Here is a 27,872-nt window from a genome sequence, read left to right as displayed (position 1 = left end):
TCGTACTTTTTTCATGTTAACAACATTCTTGCCATAGTTAACTTTAGCACCTGGCAGCCATGGTTTATTTTTCTCGATTGACTAATCATGGTTTTCTGAAACCTCGTTCTCCATATTTTAGCGAGTGGATTTTCCCGTTTCACGGACATTTTCATTAGCGATTTTTCTCAACTCGCTCAGTTCTCATTCGCATGCTGGTTGCTACACTCCGCTACAACCCCGTCTACAACGCTTGTTGCTCGTCAGATGCGGCCATCTTGTTTTCGCTTATTCGAGGCCTCCGGTATTTAGTAACATTAATTTATAGCGTGAATATAATAATTCGGAATTCTGTTCGTCTAGTGTATATTCTACTTCGGATAAAAGGAAGCTGGACTTGTTTACATTTTCGACTCTATAATCACTTTTACTGACATCAGGATTTCCGATAGAATTTGTGTATATAATTTTGCACGGGGACTTTACTTCATATCCGAACACTATAGCGTGAATATAATAATTCAGAATTCTGTTCGTCTAGTGTATTTTCTACTTTGGATAAAAGGAAGCTGGGCATGTTTCGACTCTATAATCACTTTTCCTGACATCAGGATTTCCAATAGAATTTGTGTATATAATTTTGCACGGGGACTTCATATCCGAACACTTTAGCTGAGGAACCCAACTACAGTAGAAGTGTCGAGTTTCATTTGCCCATCATCAACCTACACCTTTTCCACTAGTAGTCTACTTCTGTTTTTCGTCATCTACACGCAACTTCAAGTTCTACTAGTTGTAAGTACAAATCATTCCTTTAAAGATTTTTACAGATATGTGTAACTGACCTCTACCAATATGTGTAACTATATATGACCATCGTCGTGTGACGCTTTTGAAGGGCTCCCCTCCCGTGTTCCTGTTCAATAGTGTGTTAAACGCCACGTGAACTCCGATCTCCTTCTTTTGTTTGAAGTGGCGTATATCTGTTCGCTTGGCGGCGGAAAGCTTCGGCGGGAATTATAATCGCTTCTCGTTCGAAAAGCAGCTGTACAATTATATTTGATATTGCGCACATAGGTGAAAACACGTTCGAGATTGAGTTCGACTGCGGCACTCGCTCTAATAACAGAGGCATGGTAGCCGTGGAAACGATGCTTGACAAATTCGCCGGTAATAAGGCTGTACTATGGCTGTATAAGGCTGGCCAACCTTTGAGACACTTTGAAAAACGAAATTCGAGAAGCAGCAGTGAAGTGAAAGACATGCATGGAAACTAAAATATCGGAACTGATTAATTCAGTGAGATCAAAGAGACAAAGTTGACGAGCTGTGTAGTGATAGCTACATGTAGTTTAACAGAGTCTACAAATACAGACTAGCATGTATAACTAAATATAGAATGACCTGCAACCCATGATTCATGCCAGGTCATGTTATGAAACAATGAGTACTTGTACATCAGATGACTACAAAGATGTCTGACTGACATAGAGCCTCAATAAAGCTATACAACCTATTAGTTCAATCAAAGCTCTCCAACTGGTCTTTTATAAGAACATAATAAGCTGAAAACTAAAACTATTTCTAAATACAAGAGGAAATACAAAATCATCATGAAGAAGTGAGGAAAAGGGTGGAAGATTTTCAGCTCTAAGTCTTATATTAGAAACACCAGAAGAGGAGGTAGAATTAGAGAACCCGAAAACTGAGGAAGTTGTGAAGAGAAATTCCTACAAGAGAAGCTGAAGGTGGAACCTGCAGAAGTGGAGAGGATCGATTTCCAGCTGCTTCAAAATCAAGGCCTTTGAAAACCTTGGTGCCGGGATTCGTCGATTTGTCGTAGTGAGCACAATTTTTTTTTTTTTGGTCCTCGAAAATTTTAAAATTTGCACCCCCCCCAACAAAGGTAAAAATCGCGTGATTTTGCATGATTTTTTTTCTCAAGGGGGGGGGGGGCCGGCCCCCCCCCCCCCCCCCCCCCTTGATCCGCCACTGCACGGAAGGCAAGGCTGTTAACCTCCATTTTGCGGGCGGAACCTGACCGGCTCTTCATTGATAAGAAATGGATCCAAAAGAAAAACCAGGCAAATTATTGGGAAATGCCGAAAAAATGGTTATAATAGCAGTTGAGAAATAATTATAGAAGAGGAGAAATAGTCGAGGAAATTAATGATAAAGAGACGCAGATATATTTTTAATTTTGATATAAGTTTAGAATGAATACAACAAATGAAGAATAGAATCAAATATTTTTCTCACAGACTTTGAAGCATTATGAGGGATAGTTAAATGGAGGACTTGAGACTATCAATTAAATGATGGAAAATAGTAGAATTGGAAAAAAAAAAGGGGAAATAATTTGATTTAAGGACACATATATGGTAGTTGAGACTTAAGAACGAAAAGAAATTACTCATCAGATTATATCGAGAAGAGACTGATGGCAGAGAAATAAACTGATTACGGTTTGTTGTCTTACAAAAAGAATATTATGTAACACTATTATAATATGAAAATATATTGCATGGCTATTTTGTGAAAGAAAAACAAAACGCGTTTATTTGGTGGGTATGGTGTGTATGATGTAATTCTGGTAACGGTAAGAGATACGAAACCTCGGAAAAAGATAGAGATAAGTCTGTAGTATTACACTTATTTATAGGAGGGCGCTATTTCCACTCTTTCGTGTAAGTTATAGACTTCATGAAGCTCTTGAAAAATCTCTCCACATCGAAGACATTGAAGGATAAGTTGTGAAAAAGACCAGTAGGAACTGAAAACTGTATAATTAAGAGATATCAGGAGATCTATTCATTTTGGACTAAAGTTTGCTTGAATTTGTCAGATTTTGAATTTTGGGTTTTGAGTTTTTGACACAAGACCTCGCAATTTGGCTGCGGCAAATTCAGAACCCATGATCGAGATGAGAATACCACAGCGGAGCCGAAGCGGAGCGTCACCAAGACAACGCGTCGAACAGCGGACAGTCAGGATGTTCCCGAATCGCGGGCAGAGATGTTACCCCGATGATACATCAGTCAATGAGCAAGGAAAACGTAGGAGAGAGCACACAAAGCAAGACCACGCAATTCATTCAAAGTGAACGCGATATGCACGCAGAGCAAACACATGTCCACATGGAAACTACCGGAGACAAATCAAGTGATGGCGAACGTGTAGAGATCGATACAGATGAAGGTCCGGAATCAGAAATATTCATAGAATCTCCAGAGATGCCGACGGCTAGATCTCAAATAGACTTGGAGAAGCCTAAGAAGCAGAAACTCAAGAAGGAGAAGAAATCCCTAAAACAGTCATGTTGTTTTAATTTAATTTGTGTTGCAATTTTTAATTTTCCTTCATGATAATGACTATGTGTCATCTTCAAAGTGTCAATGTTAAGGGATTGCGCAAGAAAACCAAGCGCAACATTTTCTTCAAGTGGTTTATAAACCAAAAGACTGACCTGGTGTTTGCCCAAGAAACGTATTGGACACTGGATATCGAGCCAGGCATTAATAGTGAGTGGAAGGGAAAAGTGTTTTATTCTCATGGAAGCCATCGTGCCCCGCCCCCCCCCCCCAACTCCTGGAACGGAGGGACCGCATGCGTATTCCCAAAATCTCCGGCTCGTAAAAAAAGAAAAAGGTCTACCCGTATTGTCTTTACACACCGGACTTATGCTGAAAGGGGGGGGGGGTGGTGGGAACACGCATATGCGTACCCTAAATAACACTGAGTGGGGGGGGGGGCGGGCATCGTGCAAGAGGTGTCGCAGTTTTAGAGAAGGAAAATATTGATATTAACATGACTACAATGAATATTTTAGTGTTTAGACAACACAGGAAGAATGTTGTTACTTAGATTCACGAAAAACTCTGTCAATTGCTGTTTGATTCATGTGTATGCTCCAACGGAACAAAAACAAAGATAAATTCTTCAAAAAGCTTCGAAAACAAATTGATTGTATCCAAAAAGAATTTAATTAGTGTATTTTAATCTTCGGCGGGGATTGGAATGCTTTTTTGGATTTACTAAAAGATACCAAAGGGTAAACAAAAATGTCATTACAAAATTCCTTACAGACTTATAAAACTCTTCTAAAACAAAAATGTTTGTAGATGCCGCGAGGAAATTACATGAAGATGATCAACAATTTACTCAGAGAGATTTGAATATGAATATAGCGTCACGGTTAGATTATCGGATAGTAAGTAAAGATTTGTTGGAAAAAGTTGTTTCTACAGGCATTCGACCTGTCATTAAGTTAGATCCTATTGCAATCTCTCTGAAATTAAGGATGAGTGAATTAAGAAAAGGTCCTGGATATTGGAAACTGAATACTTCCTATCTCAGTGACACCAAATTTAAGAGAGGAATCAGAAATATTATAACAAAATGTCTAAACAGTGATGGAAATTCAGATGTTATGAACTTGGAAATCTTAAAGATTAAATGTAGAGAATTTGCTCAGAAATTTAGCAAAGGAAAGTGTAAAAAGAAGGGGAAAAAAGAAAATTAGAAATAGATTTCGCTAATTATGAACGTAATATAGATAACCAAAATGATAACACATCAAGAGAAGAATATGTAAAAGTGAAAGAAAAGTTAGAGAGATTATACAAAAACGAATGTAGGGGTGCTGGAATAAGGTCACGAGTCGAATGGATAGACGATGGTGAAAAAATACAAATGATTTTTTTATCTCTCGAAAAGAAGAATGTTAAAAACAAAATGATCACCCAGAAGAAACTGTGGTTACTAAGCAACATCATGTTTTAATAGAGGTCAACGATACTATGAAGGTATGTACAAAAGGAATTGTATTGACTCAGTACCGTGTAAACGACTATGTGTTCTCACAAGAAGTGAAAGAGCTCAGTCAAGATGACAAAGGGAAATGTGAGGGTTGAATGAATGTATCAGAATGCAAAAAGGCTGTTTTCCCATGAAAAGGAACAAAGCACCAGGAATAGGCGGCCTACCTATCGAGTTCTATCAAATTGTCTGGGATGAAGTATGTGTACTTCTAGTCAATGCATTCAATGAATCATTTAATAAAGGGCAGAGGTCGGCTGCAGATAAAAGGGCTTATCACATTGATTTATAAAAAAGGGGAACATCGGTGGGTTAAAAGACTGGAGGCCGGTTACACTGCTTAATTGTGACTAAAAAATAATTTCAACAGTTCTGGCCTTAAGAACACAACATATTTTAGCAAGTGATACCTTGGAAACACAAGTAGGATATATAGGCCTTTCAGGGGTGTTTAACGTGAGAATCGTTCACGATAGGATTGTCGGTTGATTACACCGATTTAATTTGGTGTTTTTTTCGGTTGAAAAAGACATATAAATATACATGATTAAAAGGTCCAAGGACCAAAACTGATCATGTTTGCAAGTTATACAATACAGTTATAAATACAGTAAATATTTAATAGTGAGCCAAACGGACAGGTATGACAAGTGCAAGATGATTATAAAGATGAACAAAATAATACATTTTAATCAAACGATACCAAAATATACTAAGAGAAAGTAGTGGTCAAGATCGTCACATTACTAAACTGTTATATGGTAATGGTAAGAGATAAACAGACAATAATAATGTTGGGTAACCGAACAATGATACAACTTTCTTTGAAGGTGATGTCGGGTTAGTAACTTTAAATTAATTAAAAGAATTCGGGAAAAAATGATGGGTCCTAAAATAAACAAAGAAAATACTGCACTTTTATGGATAGGTAAGAAAGAGAAAAGGTGGAAACTGCCAGACATTGATCTGACATGGACATAAGGTCCGGTAAAATATCTGGATTAAAAAAAAGGTTTCAATTAATGAAAAAGTGGCTTGTACAGCAAATTGGGAAGATAAGTTGGCAAAAATGCAGCAGCTTCTAGATGATTGGTGCAAGCGAAACTTAACACTGTTTGGTAGAGTGATGATTGTAGAATGTCTGACACTAAGCCAGGTAGTACACCTGCTTATGTTTAATTCAGTTCCACCAATGATTATAAAGAATTTAAATAACATATTTTTTTAATTCCTTTGGAACACAAGGGTAGAAAAAGTGAGAAGGTGTGATGTTAAAAATTATGCAGACGGCGGGCTAAAAATGGTTTATGTGGAAAAGAAAGTGCTCAGTTTTAGGCTAATGTGGTTAAGGAGGTTGGTTAATGGCACGAATGCTATGTGGGAAAAAGTTGGAAATGACTGGTTTAATCGTTTTGGAAGTCTAAATTTGATATTAGATAGTGATTTTTCAAGTACATAATATACATTCTTTGTTTGATAGGAAATACCGGTGTTTTATGTCGAAATGATTCGTGCTTGGATGTTTGATGTTTGATGACAGATTATTGGGAAAGGAACTCCCGGTTGAAAAGAATATTTTATGGCGCAATCATATAATTGTTTTTGATAAAACATCGTTGTTCTATAAATAATGGTTTCATAGTGGAGTAATCCGTTTGGAGGACATTTTGACAGTAAATGGAGGATTAAAAAGTGTCGAAGAAATAATAGCTTTATTGAAATTTAGAAATAGCAAAAGATCTGCAATATTTGATTATTCAAAATTACGTAAAGCCATACCTAAAATTCGGCTTCCCCAACTATCCATTGATAAAAGGCAAGATGTATCACGGCTAACTATTCCCAATTTAACAGTAGGTAAAACCGTAAAGGGTTTAAGTGATATAACGTCAAGATATTTGTAGAACCATCTGATACAGCAGGAAGGGGAAAAACACGATGTTGTTTCTTCTGGGATAATATTTGAAGGATGAATACAAAATGGAGGATATGTTTTGAACGGAATTTATTACAAGTAAAAGAAAACAAATTGAGAGAATGTAATTTTTAAGTGTTGTATAACTTATTGCCTGTGAAAAGAAATTTATGTAAATGGAGAATGAGTGAAAATGCAAAATGCAATACAATAGATGAAAATATGAATCATGCCTTGGCCACGTGTAAATTAAATAAAACCTTTCGGGCATATGTTACCTGGTTGATTAAAAAGTTTTTCAGTTTATAAATCGATTTTGTTACGAAATTATAAGGGTGTTGATAATAGAGAATCCAGTTTGATTCTTTTTAAATTTGCTTCTGAACTACGAAGGCAACTAGAAGTTAACAAGAATTGTACTGGTACACCTTTGTTTAGACTTCCTAATGTATGATCTGATTTTGTTTGATATTTTGATATGAATGTGAAATGAAAGTCTTCAAGTTTATGAATAAATGCTATTGACAGAAAAAGGCAACTTATTTATTTGTGATGTTCGCTTGAGGGATTTCAATTTTAAATTGCTGTACAATATACTACCTGTTAGAAACAATCTTTACAAATGGGGATTAGCAGTGCCATGTCATAGAGGACATATTGCATGTGTTTATCGAATGTGAACAGAATAAGAACTTCTTTGATAATATCAAACATGTTGTGAAGTACACTTTTAATATTGATTTTGTCATTGATATGTCCTGTTTACTTAAGCTTAAAGAGAAGGTTGAGTACTGGTAAAAAAAGAAAATTATTTCTCACAGAATCAAACGAAACTTACACTGAATGTTCAAGATTACAAATAAATGACATGTGCCAAACAATTTTGGAAGAAAGTGTATACTGGCTGAGTAATGAGCATAGAAAGACAAGGAATCAAGGTAGTACCAACCCCGACACCATGCGTGTTGTCCCATACATAGCTTTCTGTGTATGTGCTTGTTACTTTACCAAGACTCGGTCAAATTTATTATGATTTTGATGACTCTAGAACCTTGCAGTGCACACCAATACTTACATGCTACATGATCAACTGTTTCTGATCCTTTCCACACCTTTTCTTTCACAATGCAATCGCATTACCAGTACTAAAGTTTATCTTTAATATTGCCAGAGAAATAGACGTTGTAACGATCGCATTCTGGTGTATATACAAAATGTAAGTCACCCGGAATAAGTATGGATTTAATGAAAACCGTTTCAAACTAAGATACGTATTTGAAAGAGAAATCAAAAACAGAATTGTTGTAAATCAAGAGCTTAAAAAGCCAGACCAGAGGTTGCCAAAGAAACTGTTACAAGCACTTTAGATGAAAAGTAGCAAAATATTGTATAGTTGAGAAAGAATATGTAATTTCTATTGATAACATTGTGCGTCAACTTCTCACAACTTTATTTTGATGTTTGAATCTAGATAAACACCTCATTAGAGGCACATTGGAATGGTAGTTAAATGGCTTTCATTTTTCTTTGGTGGTCAATCAACAGATGCGTATTTTGATAACTTTATTAACATTTATTGGAATAACATATTTAGTTTGTTTTAAGTAACGTATGCGATACATATGCAATTGAGAACGGATATACGTGCTTTTTGTTTTAGAATGGGCTGTATATTGAAGCAGTTTAGAAGTTAAAGCAACTTATTATTGGTATTAATTTCAAGACAGGTTATTGCACAATGTTAACTTATTATTGCAATGAAAAACAATGAAAAACAGAGGGTGAGGTAAGGATTATCATTGAAAGGAAAGGAAGAAAAAAGGGCGTAATATGTTGAAATATTGGGTACCTGGCAGGAATTAATTCCTTGAAATGCTAGAGCGCTGTATTGGTAGCTAGGCTAAAGCCAGGTTAATAATCAATTGGGGCGCCTCGAAATAGAATTGTCTTGATAGAATGAGCTATATAAAAGCCTATTGTTGTTATTGCTATTTTGGTGGCCAATCGAATAAAAAAGGAGGGAGTGAGGTTTGAATATGTTGCCTTTGAAATATGTAATCCCATTTTGAAGTATTACCTTAAAGGCGGCCAATCAAACAGATACGTGTTTTGTTAAATTTATTAAAATATCATAATTATATATGAAGAGTTTAATTCCAAAAGGAGCTAAATCCATGTTTATAACTTTAGAGAAAAAAGGAATTGTTTACCAGATTTTGAACAGGAATCTATAGAAAAATGATATTAGAAGGTGCATTTTTTCATAATTGCTCCCCAAATATTTATGTAGATAACTTTGTTAAAAGACAGGTACTTAAGTGACAAATGTTCTGATATGAATAACTCAATTTTCATTAAAAGTGGATTTAGCTCCTTTTGGAATTAAGCTCTTCATATTTTGTTTTCTCTACTTTTGTTTGTCTTATCTTGTCGCCATGGCAACAGTAAAATGTTGATTACTTTTGATTGGAATTTTGAATCGCGCAAAGAAATCAATGTTTGAAGCTGGGTATTCAAAACTTGTTATTGAAACTGATTTGACGGTTGAGGAGGTTTTTATTGAATCTGCGCATCTGCTCATGGGCATATTTGGCTTTGTGCAAAATATATCGTTAGGAATTCGTTTTTGTTTATTAGGTAAGTGACATTTCCTTTTTACACGAAATATATAATACTATAGAAGTAGAATAACATTGGAAAAAGGAATGGGGCGGGCCAATGTTCTTATTTTATTTTCTCCCCATTTAAAAACGGGATGCACTTTTAATAGATGAAGAAGGAAGGTATATTTAATTTAAAGGTGAAACACAACGGGATACAATTTGATAGGACTAATCAGTAATATTTTAACACTTTAATGGAAGGGGGCATGACGGACCAAACATTGTATATAGATTCATTCGTTTCGTCACTAAGACATGCCGAGATCCCTTCGTAATAATGGGAAATATGCCAGTAAGTTAGTACTGATAATGCCCACATGCCATTATTAAAGGGACTTGGTAACATTGTTCAGATGAGAGATAGAGGTGCTAAGGTAGTGACTTCAATGCTAGATCTACAATTAAAGATAATCTGAAAATTTTAGTAAAAACGGACCATTATTAATGGTACACATTGGAACAAACTGATCTGATCGATTCCTTAATTCTCCCAACTATATCATTACAATTTGATTACATTTTAGGTAAATGTAAATCGTCACAAAGCAATAAATTGGCTCTACATACAATTCCAAACATTTAGGTGCTACAGATTTTTAATGGCCTGTTTTATGTCTTTATGTCAAGGAAAAACGGTTGGGAAAATTCAGAAATGGTTAGGAGAATTTCCTGTTAATCACTGTTAGAGTGTGTTACACAGTGACACCTTCAAAGAAAACCATAGATATCTTCGTGGTTTGAGAATTTATTCAGGATTTTTTGCATGTCAGAGGGTTAGTACAGTAGAAGGAATATAATAAGTGACATTTTATACACAAATTAAGCAATTTTTTCATCAACCTTCAACAATGTTACCGAGTCACTTTAAAGAGCTTGTCAAGTACTTGGGAAGATTTTTGGATTTTTGTTAGATTTTTCCATTTTTAAGAAAATAGTGTAGAAGAGTATCATAGAAAAAACATGTTTCTTAAAATTAAAAATATGACAAATAGTTTGTTGAATCACGCCTTCATACTGCGTGTTAGTGTAGTCCCATATACATTTTATTTAATGTACAGTGCGTGTGACTTTGAGCATGACTGAGTCAATTTCTTATCATTTTAATAATTTCAAAAAACCTCATGGTATATACACTAAACTCATTATAATTTGACAAATAATAGCTTTGCAATTATGTTCATTCTTTATGGGATGTCGTCTGCTTGGGCAGTATTGGTCCATTATAGTGACGTCATTAAAACATCGTTATTTTTCCGGCGAGTCTCTCGTAAATTCCAGCTGCTATGGAGGTGGTTGTATTTGTATTTTTATAAATCACCCGATATGTAGTTGACCTAAAACTTGTACGATGGCCATCTGTTAGCTTACCAGTTTCTAGTGATACATTAGTTGACATATTTGTGATTTTCTTTGAATTTCACCTTTAAAGAGCAGCAAAGGCGAACGATTGTCGCTAAAATTCAGACATTGTTGCTTAGATTGCTTAAATTACCATTAGACATCAAGGTTCATAGAACTATGATCGACAAACATGATATTGTTTTGAAAACAGTCTGAAAATTTTGAGGTAGAATGAATAAGAGATAATGTGGTCATGTAAACAAGTGCATTATGTCCATGTTAATCCCTTAGTTCCAAAATCATGATTGTATTCTCTATTTATTTCTCATATATAATTTATTTCAATTGAAAATAGAAATTCCAATGTTCCTTCCTTTGGCTTGATAATATTTCAGCAACGAATTGACAGTTTTAGTAGACATCTTGGATGTATCATAGCAATAAATTCTTGGCACATGACGTATGGTGTATACGATAATAATGATAAAACAGAAGAAGCATACAAATAACTATAAGAATAATAACAATAAACACATACTTCCTATAATAATGATTGTAATTACGATAGTTACTATAATAAATATAACAATGATAATAGTAATGATTAATATGATACTGCTGCTATTACTACTACTACAACTACTAAGAAGAAGTAAATGAAGAAAAAGGGGTAGGAGAAGAATCATTTCAGCGATATTAGTGAGTATATTCCCAATGATTGAGGCATACACGTGCATACACATTATATATTCCGTGGCAAGAATGAAGAAAGCGAGGGAAAATGAAGGCAATGACAAACGAGAGCGACAGAGAGAGAGAGAGACAGAATATGGCCGGGTTCAAATTAAATTTCCTTTAAATCAGACCCAGTACTGAGGATCTTTTTGTGTGCCATGTTTTCGTTATTTGACGGCTTTTGACGCTACATAGAAATGCCGTCTTTTGTCACCAAATATTGTTCAAATAGCATTGTAGAGACAATGAACACTAATGCAAAGATGTAAGCCATGAGAATGTCAATTTCTATCTCGTTCTGCTAAATAACCCAAACAATAGAATCAACCAAGTGGAATCAACTGTTAAACCGAATTTATCATGAGTTCTGAAATTTCAATTTGTTACTGCACGCCATAATAATATTAAAGAGCAGCAAAGGCGAACGATTGTCGCTAAAATTCAGAAATTGTTGCTTAGATTGCTTAAATTACCATTAGACATCAAGCTCGTGGAACTATGATCGACAAACATGATATTGTTTTGATAACAGTCTGAAAAATTTGAGGTAGAATGAATAAGAGATAATGTGGCCATTTAAACAAGTGCATTATTTCCATGTTAATCCCCTAGTTCCAAAATCATGATTGTATTCTCTATTTATTTCTCCTATATAATTCATTTCAATTGAAAATAGAAATTCTAATGTTCCTTCTTTTAGCTTGATTTTATTTCAGCAACGAATTGACAGTTTGGGTAGACATCTTGGATATATCATAGCAATAAATTCTTGGCACATGACGTATTGTGTATACGATATTAATGATAGAAGAAGCATACAAATAACTATAAGAATAATAACAATAACACATACTTACTATAATAATGATTATAATTACGATATTTACTTTAATAATAAATATAACAATGATAATAATAATGATTGATATGATACTGCTGCTATTACTACTACTACAACTACAACTACTAAGAAGAAGTAAATGAAGAAGAAGGGGTAGGAGAAGAATCATTTCAGCGATATTAGTGAGTATATTCTCAATGATTGAGGCATACACGTGCATACAGATTACATATTCCGTGGTAAGAATGAAGTAAGCTAGGGAAATGAAGGCAATGACAAACGAGAGCGACAGAGAGAGAGAGACAGAATATGGCCGGGTTCAATTGATAAATACGAATGAGAAATGTCTATCCGTTATGAAGATATGATCATAAATTGATTTTCACAAAATGGCGCCTAGATGACGTCACGATGACCTTGAGTCACTGAAAAGTCATGCAGTACTAAGTTAGACTAATATCTATCATCATGGAAAGTTTAATGATAATGGCTTTATTCAGTCTTGAGATATCCTGCAAACAAATTCGAGGAAGAATAAAAATAAATAAAGACAAATCTTGACGAAATCAAAAGGTGATACGTCTACGTACGTATCACCTAAATTTAATAATCATATGCTGATATTAAAAAAAATGGAATGAGGCTGGTATAGTGAGAGTAAAACATGTGATTAGAGACGGTAAATGGAAGGAACCAGGTGTTCTAAACAACTCGATATATCCCTCTCAATTATTATTTGATGTAAAATATGCAAAATTATAATAATCCTTTCCCGTTTACTTTTTGAATAAGATGAGATCTAGAAAAAAATACCATTGATTTTCAATGTATGGAAGGTGATTTCATTACAATTAAAACCGGAGATGATAAAATTCTCGGTTCTATAACTATAAAAAAAGATTTATTCAAAATTAAGTACATTATGGGTTTCTCAACAACTGACAACTATACCAATTTGGTCGAATTTTTTGTCATTACCAGATTCTTTCAATTGGAAAATGTTTTTTTTAGTTCAAAATGTGATAAAGCTACAGTCCCATATACGTCCCGGACCGTCCCGGACCATCCCGGACCCCATCCGGGGTGATCCGGGATTCGGTCCGTGTTGACACCGTGTTGGCACCGGGGTGGTCCTGGATGGTCCTGGGCGGTCCGGGAGTCGACCCCGGATGTTTTTGACGGTCATAAACTGCCGGGGTGGTCCGGGACGGTCCGGGACAATAGTTTGATCCGGGGTGATCCTTGTAGCCACCGTGCTGGGTCCGGGGTCATCCGTAGTGGCGCCGGGGCGGTCCGTGTTGATCCGTGGCAGTCCGGGAGTGAGTTATTGACCGCCCAGGACCATCCAGGACCATCCAGGACCATCCAGGACCACCCCGGTGCCAACACGGTGTCAACACGAACCGAATCCCGGTCACCCCGGATGGGGTCCGGGATGGTCCGGGACGGTCCGGGACGTATATGGGACTGTAGCTTAAAAGCATCACACTTTTTTGAACAAAACATCCCGGACCATCCCGGATCACCCCAGACCATGGTCCGGGATGGTCCGGAGTGGTCCGTGCTCGTCCGTGCTGGTCCGGCTTTATATGGGACTGGGGCTTTAAAAGCATCACACTTTTTTGAACAAAACATCCCGGACCATCCCGGATCACCCCAGACCATGGTCCGGGATGGTCCGGAGTGGTCCGTGCTGGTCCGTGCTGGTCCGGCTTTATATGGGACTGGGGCTTTAAGCTACAGTCCCATATACGTCCCGGACCGTCCCGGACCATCCCGGACCCCATCCGGGGTGATCCGGGATTCGGTCCGTGTTGACACCGTGTTGGCACCGGGGTGGTCCTGGATGGTCCTGGATGGTCCTGGGCGGTCCGGGAGTCGACCCCGGATGTTTTTGACGGTCAAAAAGTGCCGGGGTGGTCCGGGACGGTCCGGGACAATAGTTTGATCCGGGGTGATCCGTGTAGCCACCGTGCTGGGTCCGGGGTCATCCGTAGTGGCGCCGGGGCGGTCCGTGTTGATCCGTGGCAGTCCGGGAGTGAGTTATTGACCGCCAAGGACCATCCAGGACCATCCAGGACCACCCCGGTGCCAACACGGTGTCAACACGGACCGAATCCCGGATCACCCCGGATGGGGTCCGGGATGGTCCGGGACGGTCCGGGACATATATGGGACTGTATCTTAAAAGCATCACACTTTTTTGAACAAAACATCCCGGACCATCCCGGATCACCCCAGACCATGGTCCGGGATGGTCCGGAGTGGTCCGTGCTCGTCCGTGCTGGTCCGGCTTTATATGGGACTGGGGCTTTAGGCTATTCAACTTTAAATTTCTGAACAATATGTTACCTTCATTACAAATTTGCTAAAATGGCGTGTTCTTATTAGGGACTTTTAGATTTGCACGTCAACAGCTTTGACTGCAACGTGTGACGTCATTTTAAGGCACTGCGCATGCGTTACGTCGTCTCAGTCGGCGATCGAGAATGCGTCAACCTTTATTTTCCTAAATCTAGTACATACATACAGTCATATTGATATTTATATAGCGCCTTTACATGCTCAAGGTACTTGTATGCCGCGTGCGAATAAAATATACAGTTCCTCTGGTAGACAAAGGAACATCCCTTCCCTGCAATTATGTAAAAATGTGTAGAACAGGTGTCACATGCATATTCACCTGTTCTACACATTTTTACATATTAGCAGTGAAGGGATGTTCTTTTGTTGAGGGTAGAATGAGGAACTGTATATTTTGTCCTCTTTCTTTGTCCGTAATATTCATAGTGTTACTTCCTGAATGCATGTATATCGTCGAGTGCAATCTAAAAGATTTCTAATTGTAGTCAGCATGGGCAGTTAAGTACGTTGACACGCATGATCAGTCGGCGTTCGTCGTGTTCTCGTCCACTCTATCTAAAAGTCCCTAATGACAGGAAATGTGGACAGTGTGAAGAGGTTGAAACACTTAAACTCGTTAGCACATTTTCGAAAATCCTTCAAAATTGTGTATATGGACGATGTAACTTACGATATGTTAAAGCTTATACATAGCACAGTATGCAGTCTATGGTTACTATATAAAATGTTCATTCAAAGGTAACAAATACAACGTAATTTCTTTATGGTTTGTTTTTAAGTGTATGGTAAAATATTATTTGGAAAGTGTAAGTGATTACAAATTTGGAAAAGTAGGTGAAGTTCAATTTAAAAAAAAAATCATTGGTTGGTGTATTATATTTTTTTAAAGTTCTACAAAGTATAATATTACACTCATATTGAGGTCCCTCATGATTGATGTTACGTATATAAACACACTCCTTGATCTTTTGAACTTGACAATTCCTCAATCGACGCAGTTGTCAACATGGGCAAGATTAAAGGGAAATTTTATTTGGTATTTTACCACAGTCCTTTAACTCAATAGGCGCGATGGCTCAGTCGGTAGAGTAGTGGTCTCGATACCCGGTGACCCGGGTTCGAAACCAAGTCGATGCGCTAGTGCCCTTTGGTAAGGCATTAATCCTCATTACCAGGTCCCTCGGAGAGGACATTAAGCCGTCGGTCTTCTGGCTGCTTACTAACAAGCATTTATTGCTTTCTTAGCTGTCAGGTAAAATAACCACCACTATCACTATTATTTTATGATCCTTTACACTATCATACAGAGGAGGACAAAATAAAGATAAAGAATAAAGAATATTGATGACCATAAGTGTTAATGTATTAATTACAATGTAGGGGTATATACCATACCCAATAATAATATTTTTTCGCTTTAAGAGTGCCCATTGTAGGTGCCAAATTTGTCAAGATAGTGCCATTTTTTTGGTAGTGCACACTTACTTTGAAAGACGCTCCGCAGCCCCTGTAGAGGTTGTCCTAAATGTTTTTTTCTTCGAATTACTGCAAATGATTAGTACTGTAGTATGACGAGGAAACGATAAGTATAAAGGTGGGGAGACATCAGGGGAAAAGAAAACAAAGAGAGAGAGAGAGGGGGGGGGGGAAAGAACAGAGAAATGTCCCGGTAACCAAAATATGGTTTAATACGAGCATATTTCTCATATTATTCTCGTGAAGACAGTGACATTAAATAGAAATGTAATAGATAGTACCAGCATAAGAGGGTTGTGCGCGCCTGGTGGATGCCCGCCCACAGAGCTCTGCACTTTACTGTATATTTTTCTAGTTTAATCTGTTATTCAGTTACTTTATCTATATCATCTGATTCTGTATGTCTTCAGGAGGCTACTAGACTATTTCGGCCATATTTCATGTGATATTTGTCATATTACATCTACTGGTTTTGCATTCACCACTGCCTTACTTGTGTTGTAAGTAGCCATATTCACTTGCCTGTCATACCTTTACTCCACATGTTAGTGCACAGTCTGCACGGTTGTACGAGTTTTACAATGAAGGTGGCTATCCTAATAGCCTTTGTATCTATTGTATGCATTGTATGTTACACCACTGATTCTTGTACTGTACTTGTGCATTATACCACTGATTCATGTAATGTAGCTGTACAACATAAGGGAAAGTACAAGTACATTGGTAATCCCATTCAGCGGTATGCTAATTCTGTTTCAAGATTCCGCATTTTACTACTGATCTCGGGAGACATCAGTCCCAACCCTGGGCCTTCCTCTCAAGGACCTAAGAGCGCCAAGATAAGCAAAAATAATCTTGGTTACCTCAATCAAGATATCTGCTTCTCCTTTACCTTGTTTACAGTCCAATTAAATTATAATTTGCCGTTTAAGTACTCTTCCTTGTTTTGTTTATATCATAATCAATTCCACTGTTATGTCTGACGAAAGGGAAATTAATTAACATACAACTAGGATCTTGAAGGCTCGTGTACAATAACAACGCAGGTGGTTCCTTATAAATGGGGATGCTGGGGAGAAAAAACAGTGGCGTAACGTGGGACTGTATATTGACTGTATATTGAGGGGGAACTGTTGTCATGGAGCGGGGGGGGGGGATCTTACTAGATAGATAACGGACGATGGAGAAGGAAAAAGGGCAATCGATCAAGGGGAGAATGTAGGGTGCGATCGCTTTATCTTCTAACCATAATGATGACGATGATAATAATAATAATAGTAGTGATAGTTATTTGTATGTAATAATATATAATGATATATAATAATAATAACAATAATAATAATACTGATAATGATGATGAAGATATAGTAATGATAATAATATTTCATTGTAGCACCAGACAGCTTCTCCAGTAAGGACAATGATAAAGAATATAGGCCTATTTAAAATTCATTTGATTTTCGGGAAATTAAACCAAAATTGGTGGGGTCTACATAAACAACATACACTGTTGGTCATAATGGTGGAATAATCATTTTTACCCCAATTTATGGAATGATTTTGACAATGATTTATTTCTAATAGATCTAGATAATAGTATACATTCTCAGATTTTATTGAATAATAATTTGTGAGTGTTTATTTTGCGTGACTGCTAAAGCATGCGTGTGCTACTAGGCTAATCAGCTAGGGGACCTACGTCCTTATGTCATAACTGACAGTAATGAGGATTAATGCCTCACAAAAGGGCACTAATATAGCACATCGACACGGTTTTGATCATGGGGCCTCACAATAACGAGGCCATTGCTTAGCCAGTGAATCATGACTGTACGCAGCGGTTGTTAGGGTACGCGGCCGCCCCCACAAATCCCCCAAAACGAAGAAAATGCAATAAATTATCAAAAATTCATTACATTTTCCCCCGGCCCCCAACAGAAAAAAATCTTCTGTAGGGCCATGCATTGTGGTTCAAGGCATAGCCACACAGAGGAATTATTCCTGTGGGGGACCGGTGGAAAGTGCAATGAATTTTTGATAATATATTGCATTTTCTTCGTTTTTTTTATTTGTGGGGGCGGCCGCGAACCCTAGCACCCGCTGCATACAGTCATGATTAAGTGGCAAAACAATGGCTTTGTTACTGTGAGGCCCCAGGATCAAAATCGTGTCGATCAGCTATATTAGTGCCCTTTTGTGAGGCATTAATCCTCATTACTGTCAATTATGACTCAAGGACGTAAGTCCCTTAGCTGATTAGCATAGTAGCACACAAATGCTTTAGCAGTCACGCAAAACAAACACTCGTAAAATATTATTCAATAAAATCTGAGAATGTATGCCATCATCTAGATCTATTAGAAATAAATCATTTTTTAAATCCTTCCCTAAACTGGGGTTAAAATAATTATTCCACCATTATAACCAACAGTGTACATGTTAATTCTAATGATCATATTAAGAATTGACTGCCAATTCGCGAAACTGAATGCTTGGGATCACCTTTCAGCCATTCCTGACGAATTTGAGTAAATCTTCGCAGACGTGCCTATAGACGGAATGAATTTCCAACGCTTAATTGAATGATAGCCTCCACCTTCAAATGGTGCATGCGCTGAACTGAAAGAATGTTTCATCAAATGGACTGAAAAAACATTGCGAAATTGGAGGGGAAAGCCTTTAAAAAAGTCATGCACGGTAACTTGTTCTTCATAGAAGCAAGTGGATTGTATATTTTGTATTTATACAATTATAAAATGTCATTTTTTATTAATTAATAACACTACGTACACTTTCAAAGATAATTGTGATACCAGTTTTCACCATGGGTTATATTATTAGTAACAACTTGCATGCATGTGGTAAAATGCCAACTAATATTCCCCTTTAAACTTGCTAATATTGACTTCTGCGTCGATTGAGGAAGTGTCGAGGTCAAAATATCAAGGAAAGTGTTTCTATCTGCAGCATTATCGATCACAAGGGACCTAAATATAAGTGTAATATTATACTTTGTGGAACATAATGAACGAAATGATAACAACGATAATGGCATCGTTTTTGGACCCTGCACGCGATATTGGCATCGTTTATGGACCCTGCACGCAAGATTCCTACATTCATCGCATTTCCTCATTTCATTTTTTTTTTTTTTTTTTTTTTTTTGGGGGGGGGGGAGTTGTATTACACTCCACTTGTCATTTTCTTCCTCCTTTATACACATGTCACAAAATATGCATCATTTGTTTGTTTGGTGATGATTGTTTAATCCCAGTGCAGAAAAATCATGCACATGCCCGTAAGTAAAGCCACCATTACACCAAACTACTTCTCACTACGTTCTGGAACCGTTCTAGAAAATCGTAAAACGGGTTGTGGATGGGGCAAATTGTGTAAATAATGTCTATAATACGATCCTAGTTCTTTCATAAACAGTCCTCAATACGTCCATCTCGTCTGTACCCCGTCCACAGTCAGTTCATATCAAGTTCAGATCGGGCAAATTAGCCATTTCACTGCAGTCCAAGCCAGTACGTAGTCAGTTTAAACCCATTATTAACTAGTTCCACCTCGTTCCCAATACGTCCAAACCCATTCTAACTAGTTCACCACTAGTTTTTAACCCGACTACCCCGTTCATAGACAGTTCAACTCGTCCTCATCTCGTTCTTAGTGCGTTCGAACCCGCTCCTAGAGCGTGTGCAAACCCGTCCAAGCTCGGGAGCTATAAAAACCCTGCGCGATCTCGCCATTCCTCATTCCGTTCAACTTCAACCCAAATAATCACATTTTGGGGGGCAATGGCCAATGTGGCAAGGAAAATCGGATCGTACATATTAACAGGCAGAAACGTATTGGTCACAGCAGGCGCGTACGCAGGGGGAGGGTTTTGGAGGTTGAACCCCCCCCCCCCTTTGGTATTTTTTATGTGTGTATTTTTGAGGACCCCCCCCCCCCCTTTGGTAATTTTGTTTTACTTTTTTAATTTAAAAAAATTATACCAATGGCTGACCTAAAAAAAGTTGACTTTACCCCTCCCCTCCCCCCCCCCCCCCCAACGGAGCAAAATGTCAAATTTTCAAATTTCGAGACCAAAAAAAAAGTGTCCTCTTACCCCCCCCCCCCCCCCCCCCCCCCCCCCCATCCCCCCATCCCCGCGCTTTTTTCTGAGTCGTTGCGAAATTTTCGGCCCGATTTAAAAATGTTAAAACACCCCCCTTGAAAAAATCCTGCGTACGTGCATGGGTCACAGCCTCGACGAGACCTAATCCTAAATGAATTAAGTGTTTTGCTGCTTTTGATACGTACTTCGAACGTATCACCTAATAATAATAATAAAGAAAATCTTGACGAAATCAATAGGTGATACGTAGACTTCGTACGTATCACCTAATTAAAGCATGATGAAATTGTACTTTTTGGCTTATCTGGAAAGAGCATAGTCTTTGTCGATGACTACTAGTCAATATAGGCAAATTATGTGGTACTTTTTTTAGCAGAATTGAGATGGACGTAAAAAAAAGTTTTTCACGTCATTCTCTATAGAACATGTTTTTCCTAATTTCCTGTTATCAAATTAGTCTGTCCTAATTTGATATGTTAATTTTTGTGGCCGTAGCTCCATCGTATCTGGCCAAACCTCTACCTTTTTTGGATTTAGATACTTGAATATATGCTCGTTTTTAAAAGAATATATCTCTATCACGGACAGACTTTGCGAAAATTGCCCTCCAAATTCGCAGTATTCTAGAAAATTGCTTCAACTTCAACTTGCTCTAAAATGGCGAAATTTATACCTGCGCAATACAACTTAGCAATCATGTTACCATACACAGGACAACTGTCTGTTAAGTTTAGTAAAATTTTATGACGTCATATCGCCAAAAATAATGAATTTTCTATGCATTTATTAACAACCCGTTTAATGTTTGCAATACATAACGCGCCGATGACAAAGGTGTCAAATTGACCGCAATGGAATGCCTTTTCGAATTATACCCAACAAGGTATATGCTCACACAGGAAATTTTGAATAAAAAATGTAACTTGAACAAGGATCACCAAACGAATTATGCTGGGATTCCCTCCAATTATAACATAAATTGGCTATGACATCATCTTTTATTGCAGAGAAGTGAAAACAGGCTTTTCACGAGTTATACTAGGCTTGTTTGTTCTTTTTTTACCTTACTGCTAAGAAAGTATGTGTATGTTTGTACTTAACCAATCAGGTGATCGAAGAGTTAAGGACACCAGCGAATCGACTTGGTTTCGAATCGGGGACCCCCTGGTTAACCGAGACCACTGCTCTACCACCGAGCCATCACGCCTCCCTCAGGGGATCACGCTTGGGGGATCATTTGAAAGTGGTGAATAATTTTTTTTTTTTTTAAAGAGTAGATTCCGCTATTCTATGCATGGAATTTAAATTCAAATAAAGTGACGCCAAAGTTGATTTCTCCCTAAAGCGAACTTCCACTTTCGTACACACACCTAATTTTGTTTCAGGAAAAATGTACAAGGTTTCCTGTGTTACCGACTAGTTCACGTATCCAATAATATGTGATACCTCAGTCACGCCAACGAGACCGACGAGAGACCGAACAAAACATTACATTACACAAAATGGTGGAGAAAAGGTTGGTTTGGTAACGATGTCAGTTTAATTTGGTGGTGTGTCTGAGGTATGAAGACCACTTTCAGTTGGGGTTCATCATATGACAATCAATTCCAAACATGTTTTTATAGAAAGCGGCCAAACCCAACATCTATCCTCATCTCTACAATGTCCAAAAGGGAAATTAATATAATATGAACTCGGATCCACGGATGAACGAATAAAGATGATCGAGATACGTCACCCCTCACGTATCTGTACAGTATTATCGGCATCAAGCAAATCTTTAAACAGAGGGAAAATGAATAACATCCTGATGATCATGTACTGTGGTTTGAACAAGTTTTTTTTATGAAGCGGCCACATTCCTCGACTTAGAAATCAAGCTACCCCACATCTATCCTCATCTCTACGATAACAAGAAGGAACATTCGATTATTAAAATATGAACTCGGATCCACTCCACAGAAAAGAGTACAGAACTGATGATTGAAATACGTCATCTCTGACGTATCTGTGCAGTATTATGGGAATCGAACAAATCCTTAAAAGTGATGCGACACGTCAACAAAAAAATAAACCGAAGATTGCATGAGGCAGTAAGGAATATGTTTAGAGTATAGGCAACTTATCAAACTTTGATGTAAAGTTAAGATCTAAAAGGGCACAAATACTGTAAAGACATTTAGGGGTAGATATTTATCATGAATTGGGATTAAAAATGGGGTTGATTTCCCCTTCACTAATCTATTATTGTCAGTGCTTTATAACAATTTAATTCTTATTCATATTAGAGTTTATTTTTACTCACCGATATTTGAACCTTGAACGAAATAATGTATTTATGTTTATTCTATATATTTTTGATTCCCAAGCCTTTTGCTGCAGAGGGCAGACCCGTAAAATCCTAAGGTGCTTAAATCTGGTTATCTAGAAGGACTCCCATAAAAACATGGACCCCCTCCACATAAAATCGTAACGAAAAACTTTTCAATTTTACATGGCTTTGTGTATGCTTCTTTTTGTTTTACTCCACAGACATTTGTTCAATCTGAAGTGGAGGGGCTGATGCGATGAATTTCCAAAACCCTGAATCGTTTTTTAAACTGGTCCTAATTGGGGCTATAATGGGTACTCTGGTATACATCGCTAATATGGATAACGTATCATACACAAAATACAGGTGGGTGAAAAACATTTTACCTCATCAAATTCATTTTTTTTTTCTCATAGAATTAGCACTGTTTCTAATATTGGGATTCATTCAGTTATTGAGTTAAGGAGATGAACTTCTTTGGATTAGGGTCAGTTTCATTGTTTCATCTTGCCAATCAGTTATTTTCCAAAAGCCAGAAGGGTGTTAACTCTATTCTAAAATATAAGTGTTGAGGCCCGTCTGGCTATTGGGGGACCCTGCTCTTGAAGGCACAAAGAACCTAAAGTACTGATACCTCTCTGAATGTTTGCATCTCACTATGAACATGACGACAAAGAAAGCGGACAAAATATACAGTTCCTCAGGTAGACAAAGGAACATCCCTTCACTGCTATTATGTAAAAAGATGAATATGCATGTGACACCTGTTCTACACATTTTTACATAATAGCAGTGAAGGGATGTTCCTTTGTCTACCTGAGGAACTGTATATTTTGTCCGCTTTCTTTGTCAGTCATGTTCAAAGTGTCTGTGCTTGAGCAGAACATGTTACACTATGAAAATGACGGACAAAATATACAGTTCCTCATTGTACGCTCAACAATTGCTGTGGTAGACAAAGGAACATCCCTTCACTGCTATAAGGGAGTTTACAGATACAATCTGCGCATGGGCAGATAAAGGTCATTTGTACCAAAAAGGTAAAACCACAGAGATAAATACTGGATATTCGCTCATGAAAGTTATGTAACATTATTCATTTATGCACTTACGGTACATTCTATGATACGCAGGTGGAAGTATTCTTTTCAAGAGGGCAAACAAAAGGTATTCATGAAGCACATCTAGGACTTTGGCATTTATTATTCTAATATGCTCAAAGTGGAACTTCTCCATGTGTAAAAGATCTGTGGATATTCGGGGTCATTTGTACCATGTGCTATCTGTAAACTCCCTTATTATATAAAAATGTGTAGAACAGGTGTCACATGCATATTCACCTGTTCTACACATTTTTACATAATAGCAGTGAAGGGATGTTCCTTTGTCTACCACAGCAGTTGTTGAAGGTAGAATGAGGAACTGTATATTTTGTCCGCTTTCTTTGTCTGTCATGTTCATAGTGTTACTTGTTTGAAATTGTAAACAACTACTGATGCAATTACTGGATGTAAATATACCCATGAAAGGAATGTAAATCACATTCATTTATACATAGTCAATGCATTCCATTAAAACCAGATGGTGGGAGTATTTCTTCGGTAGTGGTAAAATGCCATCCATGAAACGAAAGGAGTCGGGGTGATTCGGGAGTAGGGTGAACTAGGCATTACATGGGTTATTAGGTTTCAAAAGTGAAAGTTGCTACACACCAGACTAGACCTCAAAGAAGCCCTAAATCTTGTATAAATTTACATCTAGTCGAAAACAATCTTTTTAACGTACTTAAAATGTCTCACACATTTCTGTCAAATAAAGTTGAAAATCAATGTCTAAGATACACGTACTGTACACAGTGCAAAACTCATTTAAGTCTGTACAAGCAATAAAAGCTCTCCTAGCTAACTCTGCCTTGATTTGGAGCCAAGCATAAGTTGCACAAAGAGCCGAGTTGTGTCAGATCCTCCATAAACGGGGTCTATTCGCTATTCATAAGGACCCCTATTTATAAGGTCCGCTATTCATAAGGACCGCTATTCATAACGTGGAAATACACGTACTTCCTGGTCCGCTATTCATGATGGTAAAAGAGGGTCACTATTCGTAAAGAAATAAAGTTCGTTAATTATAAGGACCGCTATTCATAACGTGAGATGGGGGTCGCTATTTATAATTCATATTAAGGGTCATTAATCATAAGGACCGCTATTCATAATATGAGATCAGGGTCGCTATTCATAATAAGACGGGAGGGTCGCTATTCATAATACAAAATGAAGTTCATTACTTATAAGGGTCGCTATTCATAACACGGGAAGAGGGTCGCTATTCATAATACGAAATGAGGGTCGCTATTCATAATAGGAGTAGGGGGTCGCTATTCATAATACGAAATGAGGTTCGCAATTCATAATAGGAGAAGAGGGTCGCTATTCATAATAGGAGAAGAGAGTCGCTATTCATAATAGGAAAAGAGGGTCGCTATTCATAATAGGAGAAGAGAGTCGCTATTCATAATAGGAAAAGAGGGTCGCTATTCATAATAGGAGTAGAGGGTCGCTATTCATAATACGAAATGAGGGTCGCTATTCATAATAGGGGTCGCTATTATGAATAGCGACCCTCATTTCGTATTATAAATAGCGACCCCTTCTAATATTATGAATACCGACTCTCTTCTTTGATTATGAATAGCGGTCCTTACGAATAATGGCCCTTATGAATAATGACCCTTTTCTCCATTTATGAAAAGCGGATCTTATGAATAGCGATCCTTATGAATAGCGGACCTATTGAATAGCGATCCTTATGAATAGCGGTCCTTATGAATAGCGGACCTTAAGAATAGCGGACCTTATGAATAGCGGACCTTATGAATAGCGGTCCTTACGAATAGCGATCCTTATGAATAGCGGACCTTATGAATAGCGGACCTTAGGAATAGGCATTGACCCCCATAAACAACCTGGAGCTGTCACTTTAAAAATGATAATGCACTATGTGGGATATCTCCATGACTCAATGATCTAATGAAGATTTAAGATGTTTTTGTGACTACAAGATGTTCAACTAGAATTTACATTAATTGGAAAATCTAATTTAAAGAGGGTTGGAGAACTCGTGTTTTTTTTTTCCTTTTATTTTCTTCTTATTTGTTCCTCTATGTGAATAGTTCCATGGATTCTGTTGTGGACCTAATCATTTATTTAACTGATTCAATTTTGCAGATTTGCTGAATCACACATAGTCTACGTAGAAAATGAACTTTCATTTCTCAGAAAAGAACATCAATATAATCATACAACAAGACCGAGGCATCCTCGTCCATTTATCACAATTGCTCCAAATAATTCAGAACTGTCCTTCAGGATAGATCAAAAGTTTACTTTGTCTGTAAGTAAATTTTGTTTTTATATTTCTCATTCGTCAGAAATGGTATTCTTGTCGGTAATGCTGATTTGATATGATGATAAGGGAATAAATTTTTCTTGGTAGTCTGAGATACAAAATTTAGAAGTATTATTATAAGGATCAACCTCCTTATACATTATATCTTTTTGTAATAAAAAAAAAAAACCAAATATTGATAGCAATCGAAAGTCAATAACACCCAAATGATGCACGCTGATATGGTCTAGTACTGAATTCATACAGGGAATTTCGCTCAACAAGCCTAGCTTTTCTGAGATTCCCTTTTTTCCTCTCTAAGTTAAATCAAGCAATATAAAATATTTTGTCTTATTATCAAACTTAAATGTACTCTGTAAACTTATTTTATTACACATACACACTCATCAGTATTTCGTTACTTGTATAATTCATTTGTTCTATTATATATGGTAATATTGTATGGTTTATATATGTCATTTTCAATTTGTGGATATTTGAGTGGAAAAATAAATCAAATCAAATCAAATCAAATCTTTGAATAGCAACAAACTCCGTTTCGCAAACGATCAGCCATGCATGGAGTCTTTCGTCTTCTTTGTTAGGGTAGACAGCCAGTGAAAACGAATTCGTTTAATTAAATTATAGAAATGCAAGCATTACTTTAAACAAATAGAACTTTGTTATTCCTGGCTCATTTTTCCTGATTGAGGTGTCATATGAAAGGGCATGAAATGAACTTTTGGGAAATGTGATTTTCTCCTTGAAATTCAGATATCGTCCGCCAAATAACTTCTTGGTACCCTTTCTTCAATTTTTTTTAATCACTCAAGAGTGAAATGTACATTATATGAGTTGCATCAAATGAAAGAGGAGAATGTGAGCTTTACAAATATGTGTCATTTATAAATTATAATTATGATTAAGTTATGATAAAACATCGATAATTCTCGGTTTCGTTTTTCTGGGACACCCTGTATAATTAACTCTTATCTATCCATTAATCTAATCATTCAACATGGTGGCTGCGGTGGGATAACGGATGATAATATATATAATCGAATTGGTAATTAATCTCTTGAATTCAGTGGAGGCTTTTGATATTTACATATATTCAGGATAGAATATACATAGCTCTCATATAGGTTAAAAAATCGATTCAATAACCAATGTACAACTCTAATGCTTTTATAACACTGCCATGCCAAAGATTGGTTAACTGTAAGAAAAAAATCATCTCTGTATAAAATAACCAACTCTGATGATGACAGCAATTTTTTTTGTAATACGCATGTTCATGTATAAGGGTGTTGTTTTGACAGGGTATGATAGATATATTACGTAAGTCTCATATACATGTATGGACATTGTACAGATTTCATTTCTTTCACACATGAAAACATATAGTCAATAATTACCCTGAAAATTTCGAATTTAACACTAAATGATACCTTTTTTGTGTAGATAAAAATGTCCGAAGAAGTTAAATTGAAACAGACAAAATTAATGATGAGCCAAGGACATTATAAGCTGTGTAAATGGCAAAGGTTACATTTATATTATATATGCACTCAGCAACACAGACTATATCTGTTATTCTACCTTTTGAACAATTCCTTTGAAAATATTCTTGCTAATTACAGTTGACTTTGTGTGCGTGTGTATTGTATAGTGTATTACTGGAACTTTATCGTTTTTCAACATCATTATCATCATGATTTCATGAATAGGCTTATTTAATATTTCATAAAACCCCGTTTCTTCATACAGTCGTGTCCGTATTCATTGCATGCCAAACTACAAGAGTCGCACTGGGCTTCCCAGTACTATCGACCTGGAGTAAAGATGATCATGACAAATGGCAATATTAACCAGGAAGAATATCGACGCTTGAATAAATACGATATGCCGTTCGGATT

The 27,872-nt window shown here is 37.0% G+C and overlaps 1 long non-coding RNA gene across 2 annotated transcripts; it reads left to right on the top strand.

The window, feature by feature from the left end:
• On the top strand, positions 1-27,870 carry LOC115920983. Of its 2 annotated transcripts, none has more exons than XR_004062646.1 (4): positions 1-774; positions 22,788-22,932; positions 25,794-25,959; positions 27,724-27,870. It is a non-coding gene; the product is annotated as an uncharacterized LOC115920983 (long non-coding RNA). The 2 variants fall into 2 exon arrangements; XR_004062645.1 differs by lacking the exon at positions 1-774 and adding an exon at positions 16,429-16,632.
• The last annotated feature ends 2 nt before the right edge of the window (positions 27,871-27,872 follow it).

The sequence above is a fragment of the Strongylocentrotus purpuratus genome, unplaced genomic scaffold (assembly GCF_000002235.5).
Source record: "Strongylocentrotus purpuratus isolate Spur 01 unplaced genomic scaffold, Spur_5.0 spur5_scaffold_1, whole genome shotgun sequence".
Classification (NCBI taxonomy): domain Eukaryota; kingdom Metazoa; phylum Echinodermata; class Echinoidea; order Camarodonta; family Strongylocentrotidae; genus Strongylocentrotus; species Strongylocentrotus purpuratus.
This window is presented reverse-complemented; position numbering and strand designations above follow the sequence as displayed.